The following is a 7,320-nucleotide window of genomic DNA, read 5'->3' on the forward strand; positions in this document are numbered from 1 at the left end:
GCACAGCAAAAAAGGACTCTTTGTAAAGCTAAAAGCTGCAATTCGTAGGGTTAAATAACAGTTTTGAAACCAGTGCACCAAATAATAGAATAACCAACTTCATAAAGAAGAAACTACAGTAGATGTTAAAGACAAATAAATAGAACCACACTAATAATGAAACTGCCTTTGCAAAAATTATATCAGTGAGAAAATTATTGCCGTAGGGTAGGTCTAATCTAACCAAACCCGCGACCCCACGCGCCTTTGGCTCTTCTGGGCTTAGGCCAAGCTAACTTTGGAAGACATTTAGGTTATAGTTTAAATGATAACCCTTTTCCAAAACTCAACTGCCTTTGTAAACCTATGAGAGACCACCAAGCTAGGGGGAGGAGAGGAGCCTGAATTCTAAGATGTAGATTGGTCACAAGATATGCAGCTTCCCCAATTACTCCCACAGATAACACCACTATTGTAGATTCGCCTTTCGAGATTTAAAAATGTGCAAAATGGCCAGGCGATGGCTCACGTCTGTAATCCCAGCACTTTGGAGGGCTGAGATGGGTGGATCGCATGAGCCCAGGAGTTGGAGAGTAGCCTGGGCAACACGACGAAACCTCGTCTCTACAAAACATAGCAAAAGTCAGCCGGATGCGGTGGCATGCATCTGTAGTCTCGGCTACTTGGGAGGCTAAGGCAGCAGAATTGCTTGAGCCCGTGAGGCGGAGGTTGCAGTGAGCCGAGATTGCACCATTGCGCTCCAGCCTGGATGACAGCAGTGAAACCTGTCTCAAAAAAAAAAAAAAAAAAAAAAAAGCCAAACATCTGAATAGACATTTCTCAAAAGAAGACATACAAATGGCAAACAGGTATATGAAAAGGTACACAAGATCACTGATCATCAGAGAAATGCAAATCATAACTACAATGAGATATTATCTCACCCCAGTTAAAATGACTATTATCCAAAAGACAAGCAATAATAAACGCTGGTGAGGTTATGGGGAAAAGGGAACACCTGTACACTCTTGGTGGGAATGTAAATTAGTACAACCACTATGGAGAACAGTTTGGAGGTTCCTCAAAAAAATAAAAATAGAACTACCATACAATCCAGCTATCCTACTCCTAGGTATGCACCCAAAAGAAAGAAAATCAGTATATTCAAGCGCTGTCTGCACTCCCTTGTTTATTGCAGCACTATTCACAACAGCCAAGATTTGGAAGTAACTGAAGTGCCAATCAACAGGTTAATGAATAAAGGAAATGTGATACATATACACAATGGAGTACTAGGAAGTCATAAAAAAGAATGAGATCCTGTCATTTGCAACAACATGGATGGAACTGGAGATCATTATATTAAGTGAAATAAGCGAGGCAGAGAAAGACAAACTTCACATATTCTCACTTATTTGTGGGAGCCAAAAATTAAAACAATTGAACTCATGATGATAGAGAGTAGAAAGATGAAGGCCGGGCGCGGTGGCTCAAGCCTGTAATCCCAGCACTTTGGGAGGCCGAGACGGGCGGATCACGAGGTCAGGAGATCGAGACCATCCTGGCTAACGTGGTGAAACCCCGTCTCTACTAAAAAATACAAAAAACTAGCCGGGCGAGGTGGCGGGCACCCGTAGTCCCAGCTACTCGGGAGGCTGAGGCAGGAGAATGGCATAAACCCGGGAGGCAGAGCTTGCAGTGAGCTGAGATCCGGCCACTGCACTCCAGCCTGGGCGACAGAGCGAGACTCCGTCTCAAAAAAAAAAAAAAAAAAAGAAAGATGGTTACCAGCAGCTGGAGAGTAGTGGGACACTGAGGGGGATAGAAATGGTCATTCTGTAGAAAAAATAGAAAGAATAAGACCTAGTATTTTCTAGCACAACAGGATATACTCAAAAATAATTTAATTGTACATTTTAAAATAACTAAAAGTATAATTGGATTGCTTGTAACATAAAGGATAAATGCTTGAGGATACCCCATTTTCCCTGATGTGATTTTTATGCATTGCATAATAATATGCATTCTATGTCAAAATGTCTCATGTAATCCATAAATGTATACACCTACTTTGTACTCCTAATCATTAAAAATTTTAAAAATTAGCCAGATGTGTTGGCATACACCTGTAATCCCAGTTACTTGGGAGGCTGAGGCAGGAGAAATGCTTGATCCTGAGAGGTTGAGGCTGCAGTGAGCCATGATCCCACCACTGCATTCCAGTCTGGGCAAAAGAATGAGACCCTGTCTCAAAAAAAGAAATTAATTAATTAAAAATTTTCCCACAGAGAAAATCTGGGAGTGGTTGGCTCCACTAGTGAGTTCCATCAAATATTTAAAGAAGAAAGGATAATTCTTCAGAAATTATTTCAGAAAATAGATGAGAGGGAATACTTCCCAACTTACTCTATGAAGCCAGTATTATTCTCATACCAGAGTTAGACAAAGACATCACAAGGGAAAAACAAAATAAAACTACACACCAATATTCCTATGGTGTGTAGTACCATAGACATAGACACAAAAATTCTTAACAGGCTTAGACTTTTTTTCTCCTCAAACTAGTTTTGCAGGTGTTTACTCATGTGAAAACTTACCAAATTGTTTAAATATGTGCAGTTTATTCTATATCGATTATAACTTAATAAAGCTGTTTAAGAAAAATGTTAGTAAACTGAATCTGGCAACGTACAAAAAGGATTTTATAACATGACCAAATGGAATATATACCAAGAGTGTAAGATTGGTTCAACACTGAAAATCAGTATAATAAAAGACAAAAACTATATGACTATTTAAACAGATGCAGCAAAAGGCATTTAGCAAAACCAACATCTATTTACGGTAAAAACTCTCAACCATCTAGGAATAAAAGGGAATTTCCTCAACTTAATAATGGGCATTTTAAAAAACCCTAGCTAACATCCTACAGAATGGTGAAAGACTGAATGTTTTTCCTCTATAATAGGAAACAAGCAAGGGTGTCTGCTTTCAACACTTCTGTTCAACGTTGTACTGGATGTTCTAGCTGGTTGTGTTCAACGTTGTACTGGATGTTCTACTTGTTTCCGTTCAACCTTGTACTGGATGTCCTGGCTGCTTCCGTGCAGCGTTGTACTGGATGTCCTAGGTGCTTCCGTTCAGCGTTGTACTGGATGTTCTAGTTGGTTCTGTTCAGCGTTGTAAAGGATGTTCTAGTTGGTTCCGTTCAGCGTTGTACTGGATGTTCTAGCTGGTTCCGTTCAGCGTTGTACTGGATGTTCTAGTTGGTTCTGTTCAGCGTTGTAAAGGATGTTCTAGTTGGTTCCGTTCAGCGTTGTACTGGATGTTCTAGCTGGTTCCGTTCAGCGTTGTACTGGATGTTCTAGTTGGTTCTGTTCAGCGTTGTAAAGGATGTTCTAGTTGGTTCCGTTCAGCGTTGTACTGGATGTTCTAGCTGGTTCCGTTCAGCGTTGTACTGGATGTTCTAGTTGGTTCTGTTCAGCGTTGTAAAGGATGTTCTAGTTGGTTCCGTTCAGCGTTGTACTGGATGTTCTAGCTGGTTCCGTTCAGCGTTGTACTGGATGTTCTAGTTGGTTCTGTTCAGCGTTGTAAAGGATGTCCTAGCTGGTTCCGTTCAGCGTTGTACTGGATGTTCTAGCTGGTTCCGTTCAGCGTTGTACTGGATGTTCTAGTTGGTTCTGTTCAGCATTGTAAAGGATGTCCTAGTTGGTTCCGTTCAGCGTTGTACTGGATGTTCTAGCTGGTTCCGTTCAGCGTTGTACTGGATGTTCTAGTTGGTTCTGTTCAGCGTTGTAAAGGATGTTCTAGTTGGTTCCGTTCAGCGTTGTACTGGATGTTCTAGCTGGTTCCGTTCAGCGTTGTACTGGATGTTCTAGTTGGTTCTGTTCAGCGTTGTAAAGGATGTCCTAGCTGGTTCCGTTCAGCGTTGTACTGGATGTTCTAGCTGGTTCCGTTCAGCGTTGTACTGGATGTTCTAGTTGGTTCCGTTCAGCGTTGTAAAGGATGTTCTAACTGGTTCTGTTCAACGTTGTACTGGATGTTCTAGTTGCTTCTATTCAACGTTGTACTGGATGTTGCAGTTGCTTGTGTTCAACGTTGTACTGGATGTTCTAGTTGGTTCTGTTCAGCGTTTACTGGATGTTCTAGCTGGTGCAGTCAAGCAAAAGAAAAGAAAGAGAAGAAAGCATCCAGATTGGAAAAAAGTAAAACTGCCTTTATTCACAGATGACAGGATTCTGTATATAGAAAATTTCAAGGAATCAATGATAATAATAAAACTACTGAAACTAATAAAAGATGTTAGCATGGTCAAAGGTTACAAGATCAATATATAAACACTCTACTTCTATATACTAGCAATGAATAATCTTAAAATAAAGTTAACAATTTCACACCATCAAAAAGAATAAAATAGTAACAAATTTAATAAAAGAAGTAAAAATGTGGCCAGGCACAGCGGCTCACGCCTGTAATCCCAGCACTTTGGGAGGCCGAGGCAGATGGATCGCGAGGTCAGAAGATTGAGACCATCCTGGCCAACACAGTGAAACCCCGTCCCTACTAAAAATATAAAAAATTATCCAGGTGTGGTGGTGGGCGCCTGTAGTCCCAGCTACTTGGGAGGCTGAGGCGGGAGAATCGCTGGAACCCGGGAGGCAGAGGTTGCAGTGAGCCGAGATCATGCCACTGTACTCCAACCTGGGCAACAGAGCAAGACTCCGTCTCAAAAAAAAAAAAAAAAAAAAAGAATAGCAAAACAATTTTGAAAAAGAATAAAGTTGAAAGACTTACACTACTTGATTTTAAATTTGCTATAAAGCCACAGTGATGAAGACACTGTGATATTAGCACAAGGATAAGTAAATAGATCAATGGAAAATAAGTAAGGATCTATAAATATATTGTAACATTTATGGCCAATTAATTTTTGACACAGTTACCGAGATAATTCGATGATGAAAAGGTAGACTTTAGTAAATGATTTTGGGTAAACGGATGCATACATGCCAAAGAAGGAGAAGGAGAAGACTTGCCTTACATGTTATACAAGAAAATTAGCTGAAAACGGGTCATAGACCTAAAAGTAAGAGCTAAAACTATAATACAATAGAAAATTGTTGTAATTTTGTGTTGGGTAAAGAGATTCCAGATATAACAACAAAAGCATGATCCATGAAATAAAAGCATTCATAAATTGAACTTTGTCAATATATAAAAACTTTTCTGTTTCAAAAGACAGTATGAAGAAAATGAGAAGACAAGCCACGGTCTAAAAGAAAATATTTGAAAATAATTTGTCTGATAAAAGACTTGTATTCAGAACACTTATGACTCAATAATAAGACAAGCAACCCAATTTTGCAAATAAAAGATCTGAATATATACATTTATATACATTTCACCAAAGAAGATATATAAATGGCTAATAAGCACATACAAAGATGCTCAAGGTCATTATTCATTAGGGAACAGCAAAGTTAACCACAATGAGATGCCAGTAAAAACTCAATAGAACGGTTATAAGAAAAACAGACAAGACCTACTGCAGGGAAGTATGTGGAGAAAGGAGCCTTCGGGATTTGCTAGTGAGATGTAAAATGGCAGTCACTTTGGGAAACAGTTTGGCTGTTACTTAAAAAGTTAACCATAAACTTACCACAGGACTCTGCAATTCTACTCCTAGGTATCTAAGAGAAAATGAAAACTTATGTCTGTATAAAGTCGTTTATGATCATGTTTATAGCAATATTATTAGTAGTAGTAGTATTTTTGAGATGGAGTCTCCCTCTGTTGCCCAGGCTGGAGTCGGCAGTGCGATCTCAGCCCACTGTAACCTCCACCTCCTGGGTTCAAGTGATTCTCCTGCCTCAGCCTCCCGAGTAGCTGGGACTACAGGTGACCGCCACCATGCCCAGCTAATTTTTGGCATTTTTAGTAGAGATGGGGTTTCACCATGTTAGCCAAGATGGTCTCGATCTCCTGACCTCGTGATCCGCCCGCCTCGGCCTCCCAAAGTGCTGGGATTACAGGCATGAGCCACCGCGCCCGGCCAGTAATATTATTTACAATAGCCAGAAACTGGAAACAACCCAAAATGTCTATCAACTGCTGACTATATAAACAAAAGTGAAAACAACTCAAATATCCATCAAATGATGCCTGGATAAATAAGTGTGGTATAGCCATACGATGGAATACTGTTCAGCAGTTAGAAGAGAGGGAAGTGCTGGTACATGATATGTGAACAAACCTCAGAAACATGATGCTAATGTCAGGAAGCCAGACACAGGCCGGGCGCGGTGGCTCATGCCTGTAATCTCAGCACTTTGGGAGGCCGAGGCGGGCGGATCATGAGGTCAGGAGATTGAGACCATCCTGGCGAACACGGTGAAACCCCGTCTCTACTGAAAATACAAAAAAATTAGCCAGGCGTGGTGGCGGGCGCCTGTAGTCCCAGCTACTCGGGAGGCTGAGGCAGGAGAATGGCGTTAACCCGGGAGGTGGTGGAGCTTGCAGTGAGCGGAGATCATGCCACTGCTCTCCAGCCTGGGTGACAGAGCGAGACTCCGTCTCAAAAAAAAAAAAAAAAAAGAAGCCAGACACAAAAGTCGTCACATGGATGATTTCATGGATATAGTGTCTAGAAAATGCAAATTTGTAGAGTGAAAAATCACATCAGTAGTTGCCTAAGGACAGGAGTGGGAGCAGGAGTTAAATGTAAATGGGCATAAAGAACTTTGGGGAGGTAATGAAGATGTTTCAAGGCTGCGTTGTGGTGATGGTAGTAAAACTCTATGGATTTACTAATATCACTGAATTGAATACTTACAATCGATAAATTTTGTGGAATGTGAATTGTATTTCAATAAAACTTTTTTAAGGCCACTGAGTTTGACTGTTGGAAATGAGAGAGATAAAAGCAGAAATAAATGAGGTCGAAAGCAGAGCAACAGTAGAAGCTAATAAATAAAACATTTGTTTTTGAAGAACATTAACAAAATAGACAACTTGGTATTCTAATCCAACAAAAAGAGAGAAAGTACAAATACACAAAATAAGAAACACAAAGAGGAAATAACTACTGAAACAGAAGATAGATTTTTTTTTAACCATAAAAGACGTTTTTGCCCAACTCTAGGCAAAAACATTTTGAAGACCTAGATGAAATGATTAAATTCTAAGGAAAATTGAATTTTCCAAGATTTACCTCAGAAAATTCAACATTCTTTTCATCAAATAAACTTGTCAAGAACCACCCCACAAAAAAAAGTAACAGATTTGGGTGATTTCATAAGAAAATGCTGCCAAACTTCAAAGACCAGATAATCCCATGCTCAT

This window comes from Rhinopithecus roxellana, chromosome 10, assembly GCF_007565055.1.
Source record: "Rhinopithecus roxellana isolate Shanxi Qingling chromosome 10, ASM756505v1, whole genome shotgun sequence".
NCBI classification, from domain to species: domain Eukaryota; kingdom Metazoa; phylum Chordata; class Mammalia; order Primates; family Cercopithecidae; genus Rhinopithecus; species Rhinopithecus roxellana.